Source organism: Oxyura jamaicensis, chromosome 1 (assembly GCF_011077185.1).
Source record: "Oxyura jamaicensis isolate SHBP4307 breed ruddy duck chromosome 1, BPBGC_Ojam_1.0, whole genome shotgun sequence".
Taxonomy (NCBI): Eukaryota; Metazoa; Chordata; class Aves; order Anseriformes; family Anatidae; genus Oxyura; species Oxyura jamaicensis.
Window position 1 is genome coordinate 84,495,433 of NC_048893.1, and position 22,571 is coordinate 84,518,003.

The 22,571-nt window shown below is 45.1% G+C and overlaps 1 long non-coding RNA gene across 2 annotated transcripts in view; it reads left to right on the forward strand.

Annotated features, from left to right (window-relative positions):
- The window catches only part of LOC118160265, a 234,671-nt gene that overhangs the window by 205,162 nt on the left and 6,938 nt on the right, over window positions 1-22,571 (forward strand). The window contains exons 8-18 of one of the 2 annotated variants that reach the window (XR_004747383.1): window positions 232-380; window positions 1,439-1,494; window positions 3,257-3,505; window positions 3,862-4,027; window positions 4,318-4,446; window positions 4,692-4,938; window positions 5,536-11,900; window positions 12,102-12,148; window positions 12,829-12,938; window positions 13,775-13,888; window positions 14,279-14,596. This is a non-coding gene — a long non-coding RNA (uncharacterized LOC118160265). The remainder of the gene's footprint in view (window positions 1-231; window positions 381-1,438; window positions 1,495-3,256; window positions 3,506-3,861; window positions 4,028-4,317; window positions 4,447-4,691; window positions 4,939-5,535; window positions 11,901-12,101; window positions 12,149-12,828; window positions 12,939-13,774; window positions 13,889-14,278; window positions 14,597-22,571) is intronic. The other variant, XR_004747384.1, reaches the window with a different exon arrangement.

Sequence of the window (22,571 nt, forward strand, 5' to 3'; positions counted from 1 at the left end):
TTTAAAGTCTCTTTCTTCCTTATCAAAGGCTGTCTTCTGACTTCACTCTGTGTTTTTGCTGGAAAGCTGCATTTAGTAATGTAAATGTGATTCTTCCCTGAAGCAGCTGCAGAGTGGCACAATTCTGTCTGCGCTTGCATCAGTAACACACATTAGCACAGAAAGAGAGCAGATTGATGGATGACATGGATGACTCAGAGGATTTATAATGCTTGTGCCCCATCCCTTCAGCTCCAGGACATCAGCTTGCATCTAAGCCCTGGACAAATTCCAGTGTCCCAGCTAAAGGAGTAGAGCAGGACAATCCAAAGGAAGCAGGAGAGGGTGAACATGAGGACAGAATAGCAAGCTGGTGGGTCTACTGAAGCCTTAACAGGTCTGTACGTAAATGGCACTCCTCTTTCTAGTCCCTGGTATAAGTGCACTTAAATGCAATATTAAGTTCCTCCCTTGCATGTAGTTCTTTGGTGTGCAAAGAGGTAATGACATTTAAATGACTGATCCAGGCTATGAATCTATTTTTGAAGACTTATTTATTTGTCCTTGGGAGCAACTCCTTAAAAGTACAGGCCGGTCAGGTCTCACAAGTTTTAAAAAGACTCCTCTGTCCCCCCATCTTTGTGCTCCCATCAGCTAGTTCCATACCTCATGACCTTATAGTGCAGCATCCAGTAACCTTGCTGTCTGCCAGGTGTGCTTTCTTGTTCTGGTCTGAGCTGATTGCACAGCATGGGGCCAGGGACTGGGAGGGAGTGTCAGGCCATCGTGCCTTTGGGAGGCATGCATCTGAAATGCGTGGCCCCGCTACACCTCTGCAAGACCTTGTATGAAGGCCACTTGAAGCTCAAGTCATAAGTACTGTGAATCATCTGGGAAAGCCTGGGAGAACCAGAGACTAAAAGGGTTAAAATTCCCTAGTCTAATTTACCTGCTCCTCCTTCCCAAGGGAAATCAAAACCCCAAGGGTTCTTCAAGGCCTAAACGTGACTATAAGAATTACAGGGGTTTTGTTTTCCCTCTAGTTGGGGAATGGAAACCATGCTATGAACCTACGATTAATCACAACAAACCAGCAGCTCATGGCTAGAATACTAACTATGGAATACACAAGCAATGCTTTTGTGATCAATCTGCAAGGGTTTTTTGTTGTTGTTGTTTTTTTTTTTTTTTTTTAAGGGGGGGAAAAAACACTGCCAAAAATGTGTTGAGTATTTTCAAATAATGAGTACATTCGAGGAAATTTTGATTTTGCTCAGGGACCATCTGTGTGCAGAGAAAGGAACTAAATTCTTTCAGCAAATTACTGGCTGCAAATTATTTTCTCAGCACTAGTTATGAATGTTGGAACTGCACAGCTGAAAACGCATTATTAAGCTGAGAACTTGGGATTTAGGGACCTTAGCTTGTGATTTTTTTTTCTTTTATTTTTTATTCAAAGTGTCCCATGGTACAAGATTTGGAAATGTCAGGAGGTTCAAAAGCATCACCCACAAGGTAAGGTACCCCAATATAAGGGCAAGGACAAATTTTAGAGAATATTCATGTGGTGGTACCTGCAGAGGCATAAGGGGCAGTTACCAGTGATAGAAATGAACCACCTTGGCTGCTGATATAGAACTGAAATCTGTGTGATGTATTTGAAGCAAGAGAATGAAACAAGAGAAGCTCAGCAGGTTTTTCAGCTCCAGGACTGTCATAGCTAGCAAAACCCTGAGATGGGCACTTCACCAGAGGCTGGTCCAAAGGTATAGAGAAACATGTAATTTTCTTAGCTGGCCCATTTTTGGAGCAACCATTTCATTTCACCAGGGTGTGGGGAGTGAGATGGGTGGTGGAATTTCAAAATGTGCTTGGTGGACCAATGTCGTGTTAGAAGTCTCCTCCATGCCAGCCGTCACACAGGTGTGTAGCTGCCTCACACTCACAGAATAAAAGCTACAGTCCTCAACACCCAGGATTCAGATTTTTGAAATACAGGTTTGATGTGCAACTGGAACAGGAGTCCTCATTTCTGAAAGATTTTTTCTATTAGAGAATATTCTGGAGAAAGGATTTTGTGTGTATGTATGTAACTCTTGTTTCAGTGTGTGCTTTATTTTTATGAAAATGACATGTCTCTCATTTAAACTATTTCTTCTTGCATTATCTAATGTGTCACAGAATACATTTTCTAGAATTATCTAATGAAAAATAAACTTATGAAGAAAAAGCAGAGCTATTTTCCCCCACCCCCAGCTTTCCCCAGGAAGTTCTGGCTAATTTGACCTAATTTCATGTCACTTTTTGATTTCAGTACAGCAAGGTCTGCTGTATTAAGCCCTGTAATCACTGCTCACTCACTTTACTGTAACCAAAAAAAATAATAATAATAATCAGATTGCATGTTGTGAAATAATCTCATTATATTTCAGTTAATTGAATCCAGGAATACTTTAATCAAGCTGGGTGTAGACCAAAATGCCTGCTTGAAGACCTTAGAGATGTTCATATCTTGATACAAATTTTGCAGATTAGTTTGAGGCATTTCCAACTCTCAAGGCTTGGTCTGAGCCCTATGGAGAGGGAAGTGGAGGTAAAATTTCCTCTTCTGTCTCACGTGTGATTCCTATGTCTTTTTCTAAGGTATGCAGTCTGTCTGCCATCAGATACAAAAGCCTTGTGCCATAAGCAATCAGACTCAATGCTCATTTCCTGACCTAAACAGTTCTGGACTGGTCTCCTTCCCAGTACAGAGCAATAGCTAGTTCCAGACAGAAATATTTAAGCGTGGACCCAAATCCAGCATTAGGAGTAATCTGTAGCCCTGTGTTATAGGTGATGGAAAGAATTACCAGAGGGATTCCAAAGATCACTAGTTCAGCCTGAGATGCAAGTATTATTTGAGGATTACAATAAAATGAAATTCTGCAATGTTATTAAATTTAAAAAAAAAAATAAAATTAATTCTTGTATTTGAATTCTTGTATTTACTGCCTGTCATTCCCACCTTTCCTAAAAGTCCAAAATACCTTTTTCTTTGCCTTTCTCTTGTTCTCTTCCCCTCTCCCTCTCTTCTCTTTCCTCTTTGCCTCCTTCTCGCTCTCTTTCTTCCTTTCCTTCTTTGCAGGAATGGACCTCCGGATTTCTTTCTTCCCTACATTGGATTTCCAAGTGTTGAAAGGCTTCTGATCCATTAGAGACTGCGTGGCAGGAGGTTGTTTACTGATTCAAGGGACATCTATAGATAATATTGGTTCTAATACTAGCCTACCCACAGCTTTGCAGGAAAAACTATCCCTTCTGGCACCTCATTTCTGCACCCCAAAAAGTGACTTCACTCCTGTGAAACAATGCAGAATCTCCAAAAAGAGTGAGGAAGAGGCAGAAAGTGAAGCTATGAAGTAAAAAAAGTTTGAAAACACCGGGAAGAAGTAGAAGGAGTGAGAGCAGTCCTGAAGATGGATCTTGGAGGAAAGGGTGAAGGAGGGAAAAGTGACAGGAAAGATCAAGAAAAGAAGGGGAAAAGGTGACAGCATATGTGCTCGGGAAATGAATGTAGAGGATGAAGAGAAAGCAAAGGGGGGGAGGTGTGTGTATGTGTGTGGAGGGAGAGATTAAAAGAGGCAGTAACAGAAAGAAGTGAAGTTGTCTAACATGTAGAGATGGGAAGTGACATGTTTGTTTGAATTCTGGGGCTGCTCAGCCTGGCTGCACTCTGGTTTCTGCCTTTGATCAGCTGCATGGCAGACTGGTGTCAGATCAGAAAGCAAATGAGATGATAAAGCGGCTGAGGCTGCAGTGAGTTTAACAGCAGCAGAGTGGCAGGGGATGGGGGGAGGAACTGCCGAATGAGGTGAATGCTCTCTGTGCTTCAGTTCGCAGGGTCCTGGTGGCGAATGCAGCTGCCTCCCCTGCAGAGAGGCTGAGCCTGGTGGGAGCAAGAAGCTCGGCTGCACCACTCACTTGCAGAAGGACCCCTCACTCCGTGCTGGTACCGTTGTCAGCAGTGCTCTTGCTGATTGCAAGACTGGTGGAAGCATCAAAAGGGGTTAGTGGGCTGACAGAATGATTAAAAATATCGACTCCTGCTTTAGCTCTTGCCTGCTTTAGCTCTGCTTGCTTTCCAGTTTTTGGGTTTGCTGTGGCTAGCAGAAAAGCAGGCAAGTGTGGGAAGCTTTCTTGTGGCTGGCACTTATCACTTATGGGTTAGGGGTAAACGGATGGAAAAGGGAGGCTTTGCTCAGGGGAGGAAAAATGACTATCCCATCGGCTGCCTAAGATGGTCACTGGGACAGACAATGTGTTCTGACTTCACTCCCTGTCCTCCCTGTTGTCTAGGAGGAGGAGGGAGAGGGAAAGATTGATCTTGTGGGTGGAAATTCAGGACTGCAAAGGTCAAACAGAAAGGATGAGGATCCTCAGTAGCCAGCATAGCTCAGCCACACACTGATCTCATTCTCATCTTTGGTAACTTCTCGTGCAGTGTCCAAGCAGAAGCCTTGGAAGCAGGGTCCAGGACTGGGAAGGAGCTCATGAAGCTATCAGGAATTGCATGGGGCTGGAGGCAGTGGTTTCTGCAAGGTGAAGTGGGAAGGGTGATTGATCAGGGTCCTGAGCACTCTCACTTGACAAGGACAGCCTATGTAGTGTCCACAAAGGTCCATACAAGCCCCTTCCCTCTAGAGTAAAATTACTCTTTCTTTTCCACTCAGTGCCCTTGGAATGTGTGCCTAATGATGATCAATGAAAACAGAAGCCCTGTTGCAGCGAGACTCATGAGGTCCTGCTCACAGCTGGCACACGGATGCGAGGTTGTAAAAAGAAGATGCTGGGCATTAGGACTGATCGTCCCACCAGATTCCTCCTCACCTTGGAAAACCCTTGTCTCCTCTCAGCAGGGAGATCAGCCGCCTGTCCTGGTGTGGATGCTGGTATGCCACACAGATGCTCTGTGAGCAGGTAACGTCACGTCTCTGCCTTGTTTGTCACAATTTGTATAGCTGGGTTTAGATTTCCTATCTTTGTTCCTCTGCAGAGCGTTATATTGACTCAATTTCCTGGTAGCAGAGTCTATTCCGGGCAAGTTGTGTCCCGATTCAGGAACCCAAGTGCTCTAAACACTTCCTGGCACAGATGCTGGGTTTTTGACAGCTCTATCATGCCATTCCCGGAGTGAGGATTTCTACAATGATGTTCTGGGGGCGGAGGTTGAAAGAAGTTTAGGATATCACAGAACTAATTAAATGCAAACTAGGCTGCCTGCAGAAAGCCGTGCATGCTGGTTGCTATGTTTCTGTCAGGAACAGACTGGGAGAAGGGGGGCTGAGGGGGTGCTGTTTGTTTTTTCTGTTTAAAATGAAGATGCCGACAAAGTTCTGGTTACTCACGAGCCTTTGAAATGGGGATGAAACATGAATTCTCGCAGCCATGAAAAGAAAGGAAGGGAGAAGAGGAGGTAGGATTAGGATCGATGAATGGATGGCTAGATTAGATAGAAAAGGGGAGCAGGGGGTTGTTTCTGTTTATATTCATACGTTGTTATCTCTGCATTGACAGATGCTTTGCCTCCTAGATCACCCCCAATTAATATGGAGGTTTTGCGCTCTCCTTTCAAAACGGTTCCTCGTAAATTACCTTGAATCACAAACCTTCAGAGCACTTGAAGCTTGACAAAAATATACTCTGTGCCCATGTCAGCTACCCATCACCAATGGCCAGCAGGATCTGGTTTCCTTTGCGAGGGAGGAACTGAAAGGACTAAATAAGCATGCAAACACATGTGCATCCAGACTCACTAAATCAGTCCTTCTTTCATTAGTCCTCTGTGGGTAATAAGAGGACATGTTAAGCACAGCTTTCAGCTTCTTCACCTGAGTAACACAGGGGCATAATTAAGGACTTGCCTGAGAGAGCAAAGAGAGACAGAAGAGAGAATGAAGGACTTTGAGGAGGGAATGAATAAGCTAACTGGGATCAATTCAAAAGTGAAGTTGGCTTTGAAGAACACCCAGTGAAGGTATTCAACCTGCTGGAATGAAAGAGTTCCTCAAACACCCCTGTGGAAATCAATATCGAGCTACCTGGGGCTGCTTTCATGTGAATCCTCAGGAAAAAGAGAATAGACTAGTTCAAAGAATGGGGCTTCAGCGATGCCAGGCAATGCTTTAAACATCTTCCTGGATCATGGCACAAATCGGCCAGCGACAGAGGCCAGGGAGTATAAAAATAGGCAGAGGCAACATGGGACAGGGAAGGAGCTGCAGGCACGGCTCGGTTGAGTGTTAAGGACAGGAAAGCCCATTGAGCACAGGGCAAGTCAGAGCTGTACCAGATGGTTTGAGAGCTATGAGAGTGGCAGCTATAAATGTGGGGGACAGGGTGCCAGGTGCACTGAATAAGGATGGCCGGGATGATTTAGAGACAACATGCCACCTGTCACAAGCAAGGGGCAACCCCGCCAGCTGGCAACCCCTGCCATGCCATCCCTACACACACGTGTGTTAGGGGGTGAGCACTTTGTGCTGGTGGTGAGGCGGGACGGCGTGCCAGCAGGCAGGGCTGCCTGCAGCCTAGTCCAAGTGCAAGCAGGGTGTGCTGGCACGCTGCGGCTGACCTTGCTGCCTTTCCCTCACAGTGCTGCGATGCGTGCATTGACATGGTGAGGGCAGGTCTGCAGTCTAGGACTTCACCCAGGAAGAGTTTTGCAGGCTCCTCTTGCTCCTTTTGCTGCATAGCTGGCAGAGCCTGTGTTCTCAGGACAATGTTACAGCTCCTCTGTTACCTCCCCTACCCCAGGCTGCAGCCCTTTGCGCAAAACATGAGTGGTGGCAGTGTCCCAGCAAGGGACTGGGAGCCCAGAAGGAGAGAATAGGGTGGTTTAAACTCATGGTTGGCATGTCCAAATAGTCCGGGGCATAGACACAGCTGCAAAGGGCTCCTTGCCACATGCAGAAAATGTTAGGCTGGTGCAAGACAATACAGAGGGTGGGAGCATTACAGGCGAGAGTGGCACAAGGTCTCTTGCCTTTCCTAAAGCTCCTTTTGGGGAAGGATGGTACTAAACTCTCGGTCACACGCAATCATACAAAGTCTGTACCCATTGCCAAGCCCGGAGCCAGCCCCTTCCTGCTGGAAACCTCCTTAATGATAGCGCCCTGCTCTAACGAACAACAATTTCTGTGACAGCACAAAATAAATGGGGAACACTCTCAATCTGAAGTTTGTATTGAATTAAATATTACAGCATTGATTGGGTTATTCATTTAGCATCTCACTCAATAAACATCTCTTGCAGCACATGTTTCTCCATTTATCTTACCTTGTCGTGGAAGCCAGGCTTACCCACCACACTCAGCACTGCTGCCTGGCTCAGGCAGCAGGAGGGAGGATGTGTGGGCCAGGAAAGGTAAATTCAGCATTTCTTCCAAAGATTGAGAGCTCTTCTTGGGAGTTACAAAGCAGACCATAGATCTGGTATGCAGAGGAGAGGTAGTTGCCTCTCCCAGAGCTGGTCAAAGCCAGTGCAGACCTCTAGGATCTTGGCTGAGGTGTAACTCAAGCTTAAAAACCAGGACAATTGAAGTATGGGGAGAGTAACAAGGAAAGCTAGCACAGTCCCGAGGGCTTATCTATGGCCTGTTTCTCCAGGAACTCCTGTTTTAATGCCCCAGTAAGTAGTTTCTGTGGCTGAAAGAATACAAAACCTAATCTGATCCTGTTACTTAATCAGGAATATTATGGGAGGACTGGAGATATTTTAGACTCCATCCCTTAGAAAATACTTGCGAGGCTAGAAAACCCCATAAAAATGTCAATGCAAATCCGTTTGGGTGTAGGCAGTGAATCCGCTCTTGTAGTCACAGAATGGAGTTAGCCGGTAAAATGCTTGGTAGGCTTTTGGGCTCCGTAAGTAATACACGAGCCATTCTGGGAGATGGAATGCAATTACTAGGACTAGTTGATACCAATTTATTTAGTGAATTTGCTTTATTCTGCTCAAGATCTGATCACGGCTGCCTAAATTTGTTTGTTGTTTGTATTTGTTCATTGAATTATTTGTGCAGGTAAATTATAGCCTATTAATCATGTTTATTATGACAGTGCTTAGGGATTGACCAAGAATGCACCCCCTCTGCCTGTTTTCTGGGTAGTGTGCAAAGACAGAATAATAGGCAATCCCTGGCCTCATTTATGTGTGAATTGAGTGCTTTGATTATTTGCTATTTGTCAGATGTTGGCTGTTTAAGTTGTTTAGCATTCTTTGTTTTCCTTAAACCTGGTAACAAAAGCTCTTCAAGTAAGAATTAAACATTACAAAAAATGACTGGAGCTTTGGCTTTCTTGGAAGGTGGGTGGTGGGCTGGGACAGTGGAGGTGAGAAAATTCACTAAGAAGAGAGAAAGAACAGTCAGACCCTAATTTTTCCAAATCGCTGCATGCCTTGCTGAGTGGGGGAGTGCAGAAGCTGTATACAATAATGACTTTCCGTTCCTTTTTCTCCCATCGTGCTGTTTTATTGCACATACCTGTGTAAGGATATTTCAGCATGTCGTAGTCGAAGCTGGATTCTTCCTTATTTGTTTGCTTAATACAGGAACTCAAAGTTAGTGCCTTGTCCTCAGCTCAGCAGTCTCTGATTCAGCTATGACACTGATCTCCAGACAGAAGCCTTGCTCCTTGGTGGCACATGTTTTCTGGAACATGATTTTTTGCAAAAACTAGGATTGCTGTACAGTTCTGAAGATGTGCCTTTCCCAGCTGATAATAAATATCTTACAGCATCTGAAGGTCTGATAAAGCCACAACGCAGGCTGTCTCTTTAGTCCTTTGACTCTTGTGTTCCCTTCCTCCAAAATGGGTTGCACCTGATCCTTTTCCTTAAGTCTACTCTTCTCAGTGAGCCTCCATCATTGCATCACATTGATCCCTTTGCCTTCTCTGTTGCCTGTTTTACTTCTTGTCTTTGTTTTTATCCTTCTCTTGTCTTGTCTTCTATGCATGTCTCAGCATCTTTCAAGTATCATCATAAAAATCTGGGGCTGAACTTTGTGAAGGGTTCTTTTCTTCCTAGTGGACAATTTCATCCATTTTCCTCATGTTCAGATGAAAATTCAGGAACTGGAATTCTCCTCACTATCAAAGGTGCCCAAACGGGTTAAACTAAACTCCTGTCTAGTGAATTCCTGTTCAACCCAGTTTACCATGTAAAGCTGAACTCCCAAATGGAAAAGATTTTCCAGCAAAATGAAAATCTTAAAATATCAGACTGAATCGTCACTTTCCACTTTAAACAGTGAAGTTAAAATATTTTACCCCAACCTTATGCAGTTAGAATTTAATGTGGTGTCACAGCGGCAAGTCTAGTTCTTGGGACCATCATCTTAGGACTCATCTGTATGCAAGACCACCTTCCCAGTGGAGAACAGACTTATATGTTTTCAAATCTCAGCTTCTACAAGGTCCTGCAACAGTATTCAAGAAACAACACTGCTTTTTGCCTTCATTTCCAACTTAATTTATTGTAAATCCTAGAGTTCAGTTCAAGGATAATATAAACAATTCCAATGGGTGTTTTTTGACCAAATATTATTAAGACCTTTGAAAACCTCTTGTATTCAATACTAGAATTTTGTTGTGTATAGAGGTCTGTTCCTTAAAGCTTGTATTGTCATGTATTTTCCTCCCTTTCTTCCTCTCTTTTTCTCTTTCTGGACTGCTTGTTCTGACATACAGCTAACCAAAGTGAAGTGTTTTTCTTTGAGAGAAATCTCATGGTTGTTATTTATCTCCACTCCCATGCCTTTTAGCACCCTTGTTTCTCTCCAGATAATGTGAACCTCAAGGAAAGCAGAGAGATGGAAGCAAGAGAGGCACGTGGGAGGACTAATCCCAGAGGATACTATGATCTGCTGAGTTTTCAGTTTGAAGTTCTGGAGCTGAAGGGTTGCATTCCCTGGTGGACTAGAAATAGCTGCAGATATGAAGCTTGACATTAATGCCCTGTGGTTTAAATCCTTCTGTGCTCACAAACCAGGAGTCATCGTAGTTACATGGCACAATGAAATGTGCAGGCCAAAACAAATAAATGCTCTTAGTCTGGAGAGGGAATAGAAGCATTTCAAATCATCCCTTTGAAGAATAGTTCTTCCTGGTGCTTATTTGATTTTGTTATACATACACACAGTATTCAAGCTAAATGCTTCTGCTAGCTCAATTACTACAGTTTACTTACCAAGGCTCTGTTAAATGCTTTCAAGCACAAGTCCCTTCTGTACTATTAAAGAAGCTTTCCATTTCTCTGATACTGTATTAAGCTTCACACTTTCACTCCCTGGTGGACTTTGTCTTGTAACTGGATCCTAATACATCCTATTATATGAACCAGAAGGACTGGAAAGTGCTGTGCTACAGAAAGACATTTAGTATCTGCTCTCCTAAATTTATCGAAGAAGAGAATTTTGTGCCTTGCATCATTTTCCAAATTTTCAAAAGTATGCCAGAAGCCTGGCTATTTAACTTGCCATGTTTTCCTTGTGTTCATTGGATTTCGGTTAAAATGGTGACTGGGATGAGGAGAAACACAGCCAGGCTCCTCTCAGGAGGCTCTCTGACCCAATTACTGTGCAAGCTCTTCAACCTGTAGTCTCCAAGCGATACCACAGGCAGCCAAGTGGACGGCAAGTTGTAGCAGTGAGGGAATATCATTATTGACAGCAGTAGGCAACAGGAACTCTGAATTCTTCTGCTGAGCCTGAGACAGAGAGCCCTCCCAAAATACCCATGGCGAGTTCTCCCCTGTGTGAAGAGGAACGAAACTACATCCCCAACTGCCCAGCAAATCTCTGCTGAATTTCATCTAGTGCCACAAAACCTGCTTCTCTGTTGGCTGGTGTCTCAGAATGTTAGCTGTTTGCAAACATGCTGCTACCCATGTGTTTACTTGTGATTATCCCAAAGGCATATTCGCATATTCCACAGGCACTTCATGTTTTAGGTTAAAAAGAAAAATCATATGGAAATTTAAGCAGGAAAAGATGGTATTCACTGTGCTGTGTTTAAAAACAAGGACCAGGCTGTGATATGACTTTAATGACTAATCACAACAGAGGAAAACCAATAGACAATATAGGTGGATTGCTCAATCCATGCTAAAATAATACTAATTTAAACAAAAAAAAAAAAAAAAGTTTTTCTAGGTGGGGACCCTCAACATTTTCTAAAGCCTGGCCCTCCTCCTGTTTGAGAAGCTGCCATGCAGGCACCTCCCCTTCCATTCAGAACCAGGAAGAATGTGTTTCTTCTCCTTGGCAAATTAATAATATCCCTGTGACAGCTCCAGTGATCGCTTACACAGAGATGTCGTATGCTGAGGGTATTTGGTGCATTGTTAACATCTTTAAATGTGATTTAGCATCTTGAAATGAGGAGAAGCTGGAACTACAGGACCATCAGATCTGCATCACCTGTGTTTAACATCTGTGAGCTCAGAAATGGAGGGAGGAAAGAGATTTTCAGAGGCTCTCACTGCTAGAATCTGCCACAAGACTAATGAGAGGCTGGGGCAGGACTGTTTGGATGAAGTCTCTCTTTTCTGCATGCAACTGATTCCTGCCCCTCTGTGCAGAGGTATCCCCAAGAGGCCAAATAAATAAATAAGTTAATTTCCACTTGCAAAGAGAAATATCACCTGTTTATAATGCATGTTAGTTGCATTTGCCATGTAAGGTTGTATTTGCCTTGAGGCAAAAAGACTCTAAGTGAACAACAAATTCCTGGTTACACCTCATACGATATAAGGCAGACCATGGTCTCCTTTACAACGAGGCCCAGGGACAAAATAGAAATCTTCTTGCAGAGTCCAGGCAGACAACTGTGAGTTAGACCAGAAAGTCATCCACTCCACCTGGGGACAAGCAGAAAAGGTGAGCTTTTTTTTTTTTTTGTATGGAACTCAGGTCACCCTTAATCATTTCCTTTGGGGTGTGTGTGTCCTCCTTTGAAACTGGGACAATCCACTGACTGGAGCATGCTTTGAGAGAGTCTCCACTTTACATTTCTGGTAGCATTCCTCTGCCTCCAAGATCTTCCTGACTGCATTACATGCTTTATCTTTATGCCTTCAGGGAGGAGGCACAACTACCCCACTGCTTTCGTGCAGCAAATGAAGCCTGTAAGCATCAGAAAGAGGTACCACTCTGGAAACTGTAGCTCTCAGCTGTCAATAGCTGTACTGCAGGGCTGGGAAGCCTGCAGCATGGTTCAGTAGTAGGCTAAGCCAAACTTCGGGGTCTTTGTACCTGTGTGGCAAAAATCCCAAATGTCACACAGTGCATCTAGTGCAGATTAATAACAAGAGTGTGTTGATGGGGGAACTGTTCCTGTAGGCTTTGTGCTGTAACAGGGATTGGTTGTGCATGTGCTTTTGTTTTTAAGCCAAATCAGATGGCGTTGTGTTTTCCATTGACGGGCATAAGGTAGGCATGCACTCCTCACTGTGTGCAGTTGAGAAATGGCAATACTTGCCAGTGCCTGGTTCAGGTTGCATTTACAGAGCTGCATCCCCTGGTGCTGTACAGATATGATACTGAAAGGCTTGCAAGTGCACAGCCTGAAACATGGCAGTATTATCACCACTATCCTCTAACACTGCATTCATTTTGGAAACCTTACATTTAAGAGACAGGGAGGGAGCCTTTATTTTCACTGGTATAGCAATGTGAAGCTATTTGTGATAGGGAAACCCCTGCCTAACGTCCGCCATGGCTTTATGTCATTGCATTGGTAGAATAAGACTAAGCTGTGGTACTGAAAGGCACAAACATCTCTGAGCTGTGGGCTTTCTCTTCGCAGTGGGAAGGCAGGTGGCAGTGAGGATGAGCCGCATTCCCTGGCAGGCGATGAGCAGCAGGTCCACGTGAGGACCGGTGCCCAAGCCTTCCCTCCCAGCCTGGGGACAATCCGTAAGGATGCTGTTTAGCCAATACATATTTTCCTCTTTAGTACATAATGGTAACCTGAATAAAAGGTTTGAATTACAAAGCAGGCTCACCCAGCACATTCTCTGAGCAATGACTGCCATTTACGTCAAGAAAATAAAGAAGGAGAGAGCAAGCAGGAGCACATGGGCAGGAGTGACTGAGCGTAAGGAAAAGCGGGCGATTGAGGCAGCAAGCTGGAAGTGAGAGACCTACCCTGCCGAAACAAAATTAAAGAAAGCCACAATGACAAAGGAAATTTGATTAAGAAAAAAAAAAAAAAAAAAAAAAAAAAGGTAGATTGTTATTATTGGAAAGTTGAGTGCTTTGTTCCAGCAACAAGGCAATATCGTTCACAAAAGCCTAATAATGATCACTCCTCTCCCCTTTCCCTGTGGCTCCTCGCCTGCCTTGCTGTTCCCTGCAGCCAGCCAGTGAACCGAGCCTGGGGAGGTGCAGGGGTGTTGGGTGGTGGGGATGGGGAGATGTGGGGCTGGGACAACCCACATCCACGTGTAGTACCCCCTCACTCACCACCTCTCCTTTTGCATCTCTCACCCAGCTCCTTTGCTTTCTCTTTCCTTCTCCTCTGGTGCCCTTCGTTCCCTCCCTGCCCCTCCCTCCCTCCTTCCCTCTCACTATTTTTCCTTCTCTCTACCCCCTCCATCTCCCCTTCCCTCGTCCCCATCGCTCAGCACTGCCTCTCCTTTCCCCACTTCGCTCTCCCTCTCTCTCCCTGCCTGCGCTGTGTTACTAATGTGCAGTAATGGTATGGCTGGAAAGTCATTTGCGCTCCCCTTCTCTTTATTTTTTTCCCGCAGTATTATTAAAACTGCTCCATCACTGGCTGTAATGGGAGCGTCTGTATTTTCTCCCTTGCCCGTATCCCTGACATGACATAATGCCTGCCCTCACCAAGACGCTATAACACCGAGGTAATTGAAACATAACTCACCGTAAATTACAGACCGTTGTTCCAGGCAGGGCCCTGGCCATGCTTCCTGGAGCTCATTCCAACTGGAAGCTAAACATTGCTTTAAAAGGGATGCTTAAGCAAAACAAAGCCATTTAAAGAGCAACACAAACATGGAGAGGGAGGGGAGCACACGGCTTGGGCTCTCCTGGAAATGTGGGCTCCCACCTGCGCGGCACCAGGTGCTTCTGGTGGCATTTCTTTGGTCTGTGGGTACCGGGCGGGTGCTCCGGGGCTGAGGTGTCCTTCCTGAAGCAGGCACCAGCGTACTGGAAGCATCCCTGTCCTCAGAGAGGCTGAGGACAGAGTAGGCCATGGGAAGGACTTCTTAACTAAAATGTTTGCTTGACAGGGCCAAGGCTTTGATGGGAAACTTGCCAAGTCAACGTGCCCTAGCTCCTACCAGCGGTGTGGCAACCTAAGGCTCTGCCTATCTCTGTGGGATGCGAGGTCTTCCATTTCGAATGCGTGACACCTAAATACAAGACATAAATCTTGTTGAGGGCTGCAGGGCCCTCAGCACTGCAGGAGACCACACACACATTCATAAAACCAGCACCAGACAGAAGAAGCTCAAGTATTTGCTGACCCTGAGACCTGAAGGATCTTCAGCTGTAGAAAGCTCACGGTTTGGTTGCAGGTGTCACACTTGTCTGCTGAATAAGCTCAGGTAAGTCACTTCACTTTCCTCTATGCCTCAGTTTCCGATTCCACAACAGAGGGGTAAAAATACCAGCCATCTCTGTCGAGTACCCTGTGATACAGTGAGTTAAAAGGATATGAAGGTGAAGCAGGGGTAATTACCCCACTGCTGGTGATGGAGGCCTGAGCTGCTAGGAAATAACATTTTTTAGTCAGAAGGCAGCCCTGGAAATCAGGTCCCCTGGGCTTTGCTTTTGACTCTTGCTCTAGCAGGCTCTGTGCCCTCCACACTGACATCCCTTGGCTGAGCTCTCCCTCCCTGTGGCATCACACGGGGAAGTGGCTGCTTTGGGGCTGTCATCCCTTGAATTCTGGGAAATTTTGAGCAAAGTTTTTTTTTATATATATATTTAAAAAAAAAATAGAAAAAAAGAAAATGTGCAGTGATTTTTCTTTAGCAATGGAAGTGAGTATTTGGAAACTTTGAAAAGGTCAGGATGAGACAGAACAGCCTATCTCTCACAAACACAAATTGGAGTCTCTCCAGGGCCTTTCCATTTGTTGTCAGTGGACACCATGGCCCAAATTCATGCCTTGGTGTCATGGGGCTGATGTTGTAGGAATAACAGGGTCTTATGAGGAAAAAGCCCTCGTTGCTATCCTTTGCAAAATACAAAGTGCTTTATTTTAGGGAATGAGATTTACTGTTTGTCCAGGATGAAATTGCGGAAACTCAGGAAACTATGACCCTGTGACTGCCCCAGTTTCCCTTCACAGTCAAAACTATTACAGCCAGCAACCTAGAAGCCACTGTAAACCGCCCTGGAAGAACCCGTGGACCCCTTTTAAGGGCTGGCTCTCTGGCAGCCAGAGAAAAGTCCCCTCGGTGCGATGCCACGCAGTGGATATATCCACCAGGGCTGCATCCTCTGGGTGATGCATAGGCTCACAATTGATTACTGCAGAGCCACGGGAACGGGGGACGCAGCTGCAGAAGTGAAGCCTTGGCAGCATCCACTCTGCAGCATTAAGCACTACATGTCTGAAGCGGGTCTGGAAACGGAGGGCAATTAGCTGGGGGGGGGGCGCAGGGCTACTCCGTGGGTGTCCCATGCTCTCACCCTGCCCTGCCTCTCCACTCCCACCTTTCTGGGCTCCACACCCACTTGGGGACAGAAGCAGCCAGGCTGACGACAATGAGATTTTACATGAAGAAGCCTGCCCCTCTGTCCTGCAGCAGAGGGATGCACTGTCCCGTGCCCCTCCTGCTCAGGCAGCAGCAGCTGCAGCAGCAGCAATGCGGCAGTGCCATAGGTGCATGCTCTCCCACCCCCAGCTTTCCCTGGTGCCTGCTTTGAGTTGATTGCTTTCTGTGAGGCCTGCCACATGCCCCTTGAAAGTGTTTCCATCAACCCTCTTACCGTAGCTAAGGTTTCAGCAATCTCACCCCTCCTCTCCTTGACATTATTAGTTTATCTTTGTCCACTGGCAAAGTTCCCGAACAATTCAACAATAACAGTTGTTTCTCTGTGGCTGAAAAAGTCATCTCTAGCTCTGGCTGTTATTGATCATCTTACAGGAACCGGACATTTTCTTTTCCTTTCCCATTTTTTAAAATACATATTTTGAGTGAGTTTCAGTCAATTTTAGTGCTCATGAAAGTGAAAGACTGATGGTGTTGACTAGAGCTAAACTTAGCTCTACACAGCTTCCCCTATGCACACACATCTCTGCTAATGCACCACTAGACTGGCCTGCAGCAACTTCTGGCTCTCTCAGCCAGGTGAGCTCTATCTGGACACACGTGGCAGAACTGGCACGGGATCGGATCTCCTCTTTCAGGTGTCTCTCTCTCCAGCAGCCACAGATGTGCTTTGATCTATCCACAGGGCAATTTTGTGCTGCAATTGCTCACGCAGACCTTGTGGGATTAGCTGTGGTGAGCGGGAGGGCCACTCTGTTCACGAGATGGGTAGGACGGGTCAGGGTGATATGCTGTTCACACTGCACTCTTCTTTCAACAGCTCCAGGCTTATACTGAAATCAGATGGAGCCCTTAACCATCTCATGGCACTGTTTCCTCTTCTCTCATCTTCTGCAGTTCACAGGCACAATTCTTAGCTAAGGCTAGCCAGCGTGATGCAAACTGTGCCTGGGATGCCTCCCACCCTTTTGTCCCCCGTGCTGACAAATAGCTGTCCAGCTTCAGCCTGTCCAAGCAAACAGGGTGGCAGAGACAAGTGACCTACTTCTTGAGAAGCCCTGGTACTTCAGCATCCCTGCTTTCCATCAGCCCTCTAGGAATCACATGATCACCCCCTGAGGAAAGTACTGAATTGTAACTCCCATGTCAAATCACCATTTCTAAATGAAATACTAAAAAGTCTAACCTGTCATTTCATTTTCAGGGTATTGTTCCTTATAAAAAAAAAAAAAAAAATTCTGAACATATACTGTAACCTGTTTGGTGGAGGGGGGAAAAGCATTTGAGGCTAAAACAAAAATTGAGTTTTTGATTTTGAAGCATTGATTCAAAATAGAGGGGAGGAATTCATTTTGAATCAATTCAGAATTTCTGGTGAGAACATACTCATTTTTCCCTTGTCTCCTTTCTCCTCTCCTCCTCCCTTCCCCCACTGTAGTCTAGCAGGTAAAGGAAAAATAACAGCTAGCAAGGACACATCAGTGATGCTGGAGTTTTCATTAAACTGTTTTAAGTTGGGGCAATGAATATATTCATCTTCCATCCTGCATGGGAAAACGTAGCACGTCTCTCTCCCGTAGCAAATGTAAGAACAAAATGGCTGTTGTCTCAGCAAACCAACTGAGATCCTAAATATTTAGTGCTCAGAAAGTTGTCCCCTTGGCAGTCACATGGATGGGCAGAGACGGGCACTACTACCTCTTTCTGCTGTGCTTTGCCACCTGCATCCCCCCGATGGCTCCGTAGGGACCGAGCTCCAGGCTGTGGGTTCCCCTGGGGTCCCCGTCCTCCCCGGCAGACCTGCCCCAGGTGCTGGAGCCAAGCTGCCTTGCATTTAATTGTGTTGCTTTCCTCGGCTTGTTTTCCATCCGGATCCTGTTTGTCCTGGGTCCCCAAGGAAAGCTCTGGGCCGCTCAGTTAATTGGAAGTGGTTAAAGCCACAGACGGCAGCGATGGAGGTGGAGGTGGCATTGTTGGGTTCAATTTGTGGAGACTGTTGGAAAGCTCTGTCTTAGTTTAGCAGTCATTCGCTATTAGGGTGAGATGCTTGTCTGGGCACCTGCGGGAGATTTCTGAGATGTCCCAGGGGCCTGAGGAAGCGACGGCAATTATCTTTATCTGTGCTGTGTTTTATTAAATAATGGTGAGTACCGAAAGAGCTGGAAAGGAGTAGAGCGGGTAAGGCTGAGTAACAGGACATGGGAACAAGGCGCGTGTTGAGACACGAAGGGGTAAGGAGCATGCACACACACTGCAAGGTATACGAAAAAGTGGATGAGAAAAGGAAACGGAGCAGGGAAAGGGCTGGAGCCCGGGAAGGGCTGCAGCGTTTAGGTTTATGCTGATGGCACATCTTTCCACTTGGGCAAATGGACGGATTCCCCTCTCTAAATCACTCCAACGTGATTTTAATAGCAGGCAGAGGTGGCTTTTGGATAATAAATGGGTACTAAACCCTAAAGAGACGCAGGCTGTGTCATACAGAACAGATGGTAAATTAAAAAGAATGGAAGCCCGCGACTTCTCTTAGCTCTGCTCCGAGCCGGGAAGCTCTCACTCTTGTTATGCTAAGTATTTAGTATTTACACTGAAAGGTTGCTTCCTCGCCTGCCCTGACTTGGAAGATCGCAATTATGTATAATAGCAGCAAGATCACACTGATTAGAGAGGTGGCAGGAATGGCGAGACCGCATCATGATGATGGTAATCATCATTCTTATTAGTGATCATCAATAATTAATAATTGCATTGTTTATTCTTCATCAGTGGTGGTAAAGACACCCAGACATGCCAGAAGGTTTAAAAATCACCTCGCTTTGTTTTGTTTACTGACAGAGAAAGTCTCCTTTTGTATTTGCTTTTTACCTGGGGGCACTGGGGCTCCGGGTCACCGTTCACCTTCCAAGGGGTATTCAGGCCAGCATCGTGTGCCCTTTGGCTTCAGCAGGCTGCAAGCATCAGTGAAGGGCTAAGCAGATAACCTAAACTCAGTGCAGAGCCCCTGGGCTGGGCCATGTCCCTGGAGGGCAGCCGGGCTACGTGACCAGCTCTGGCTGGCCCTGTGGAGCCCACGATGTGGCTGTCATCCTGTCAGCATGAACAAGTACAAGTTCATAAGGCAAACATGTGTCCTGCTGTTCCTTGGGCTATTTCACAGCCCTGTGAACTGGGCGAGCTGGGATTGTGTGATGAAATCTAGCGAGGGGTCTCAGTGAGACGGCGTGCAAGTGCGCGAGCCCAAGAAATCATCGCTTTAAACACAAAAGCAGCCAGTTAAGGCAACACTGTTATTGCTTCTGTGTCTGATGTACATGAGACGGAGCAAATCCTCAAGCAGCTGAAGCCATAAAGGCAATCACTTACCAAGGCCATAATGTATTGATCTTCCCCCATCTGAGCTCTGTCAAGCTGGCATATTGGAAGATGTTTGTACCTTTTAAACAGGTATATGATGAAGAAAGAGTGAAGACAGTGCTATTAACCTAGAATTTTGCTTGGAAGATCTGAGAAGAAAAAAAATCCTTCATCTTTTGGGACCTGAGCTCTTTTACAGCCTTGCTGGAAATGATCTTTAAAGCCAAGTACTTCTAGCTCTGCTGAGCTCTCAAAGGGAAGGCGGGAGGAAGAAGACGGGTGCATTTAAGTTTTGATTGCAGTTTCATATAAAAGGGTATTTGGGACTCTAATTACTCTATTTTGCAGACTCCTAATCCCTCCTAATTTAGGGCAGCATTCTTGAATTTGCCCACCTAACAACAGATACATAAATTCACATACAGTTAAACTATCAGAGAAGCCCATGAATGGTACAAGGGGGAACTGGAAGATGGAATAACTTAGACTAAATGTCTCTTTTAAAAATTCTCCTCCCACCCAACTTACGCACTTTGGAGATTGCATAATATGCACCTGTTTTAAAAATCAAATAATTTTCTTAAAACACAGTTTTAAGGAGTGAGTCCAGAGGAGAGCCATGAGGATGATCAGAGGGCTGGAGCACCTCTCCTATGAAGACAGGCTGAGGGAGCTGGGGTTGTTCAGCCTGGGGAAGAGAAAGCTCTGGGGAGACCTTATAGCAGCCTTCCAGTGCCTAAAAGGGAGCCTGCAGAAAGCTGGGGAGGAGAGTCTCTTGGTCAGGGAGTGTAGGGGTAGGACAAAGGGTAATGGCTTTAAACTAAAAGAGGGGGGATTTAGATTAGATATACAAAAGAAATTCTTTCCTATGAGGGCAGTGAGGCCTTGGCACAGGCTGCCCAGAGAAGCTGTGGGTGCCCCATCCCTGGAGGTGCTCAAGGCCAGGCTGGATGGGGCTTTGGGCAACCTGGGCTGGTGGGAGGTGTCCCTGCCCATGGCAGGGCATTGGAACTGGATGATCTTTAAGGTCCCTTCCAACCCAAACCAGTCTGTGATTCTGTGATAATTTTCTTTAATATTTTCAGGGAAAAATAATCCAATAAATGAATGAAACCCTGATGTTCCAGCTGAATTACTGTTTTCTGTTATTAATGGTGACGACTGTAGCCACCTGTAGTGAGTGGCCAACCAAGAAGAGTTTATCAGTGTACCCACCACCACAGAAATGTGGGGAGCAGATGTTCCCTGCCCCTATAAGCTCAGGCACATACTATATAAAAGTGGAAGATCGGAGTATACTTGCAGGATGCTGAGCATGCAACTAACCTGCTGGTGGAGTAGTACGGTATGATAGGATGATTGATGAAAGTGGAACATAAATATATGTTTGTTTATTGTGTCACTACAAACACCTCTATGAAAAGACCATTTTTTTAAGCACCCTTCCCCAACCCAGGGGAAAAAAAGGAAAAAAAAAAAAAGCCTAGGAATGTTCGAATGAGTAGTGGAAAAGAAAGGTTAGGAACAAATATGGAAGAAAAAAATAATTAAGGTAAGAGATTTTGAGTTTTGTGGGAGTTATTTTGTGGGAAGGTTGTTAGGAACTCAACAATGCAAAATTAGTTTGATTTGCTGGCATTTGTACTCATAATTTTCGAGGATTTAGATTTATAAGTTTTTATGATAACATTTAAAACAAAACAATGCTTTCTCACCAGTAAATAATTTCAGTAGTTTTTTTACTAGTAGGACATGATAGGTTCAACAGTGAAAGCAGACTCAGTGAATAGACAAGGGGGCTCCAAAGAAAAGAGAGGACACATTCAAAATAAATAAATAAAATGGTGTAAAGACCAAAGCTAAAGAAAAAAAAAAAAAAAAGGGCAAAAAATAAGTGCTAATCTTCCATGTTATATTTTCTATCACTCCTTACTAACTTGGTAAATTGTTCCTACCAGCTCTGATACTTAGGCCTTTGGGGAGGTGCAGAAGGGCAAAGACCCTTTGGTCACACTGAAGCAGTCAGCAGCTAGCACTCAGCATCTCAGAAGGGCAGGCTAATACAGATACTTCAGTGCAGACTAAAGTACCTCGCCATGGTTTTCAATCCTATTTGTGGACCTTGAAAAATTGCCTGGTAGTAGTACAGATCCCTTTGTCAAACACTTAGGTTTAGAGATATTAGAGTGACTTTTCTTTACCTTCTGTGTTTCCCTTTGACACAGTCCATAAGCCATTAGCAGTGTTGAATAAGTTGAAAACCATTGCATTAGATAACCGAGCTTGAACAGAGCCTTTAGAGGCTGGTTCCGCATAGGACTGATGACTTACAGCTTCAAAAGTGCACCCATTGCCCGTGAGGTTACATCCCTGGGTCTGCTTGTAGAGACAGGCTGCTGTGCTGGTGGAGCAAGATGTTACTCAGAGCTGGGGAGAGTGTTAGAGACAGCTAAGAAGGTTAAAAAGGCAATGCCTTCAGTGATCAGAAGCATTTTTGGGTTGTAACAGCACTCAGGCTTTTCTGAACTTTCCTAACATGTTTTTTCCCCTGAGGCTGTTAAAAATATATCTCTCCTTTTAAGATTATGACAGAGGTGTACAGATAGCTCTGTGAAGAATTATTTTTTTTAATTATTTTTCAGAATTTCAACTTTCAGTGTCATTTCAAATTTCAGAAAAATAAGTGTGGAAAACAGCCTGATGACAGCTTTGTGACATCCACCCCTCTACCTCCGAGTGCCTTTTATCCGACAGGAAAACAAAGCAGTTAAGGAAGACTGGAAAAATTAATCTACATGTTTGCCCTTTCTCCTCCTTCCTCTTCTCAACCACCTATGTTTATGATTTATTTAGGTCTTAATCACAGACTGTTTTCTTGCCCGCTGTTGCTTGTGAGCCTGTACACACAAGGATGTGTGGTGGATGGGATGGGAGTGCTGACAGTGTGGGGCACAAGAAGGAAAAGGCTATTGCATGAAGATTGGAGGAGATGCCTGCTTAGCACAGCACTCACTCACCTCTGCTACAAACCCACCCAAGACCTTAGGCAGAGCCATCACTTCAGGGTCCTTCAGTACACTGGCATGCATCTTTTGTCATTACTTTGGAGAAAACATGAGAAGTCAGTTGAACAAGGTGTGCACGTATAGATGACGCTTACGTTCATCTTGCAAATTCCATTCATCTCCTAGCTGGTTCCTGCAGGATGCTGAAGCTCAGACAGCAGCCCCATTAAAATAAGGTTGGGTGCCTGTTACATTATAAGCAGCCTTGATTAGTGACAATGGTATTTTCGTATCATCATCAGCAAGTTCGAGGCAACTGCTGTTCATGTTAAAGTGAATACAGATTTGCAGTGGTGTTCACAAGCACAGAAAGCACACTGCTGCCTGTGCTTAATTACATTGTATGGTGTCTTGCTCTTCAAGTCATTTTGGAGAGTCCA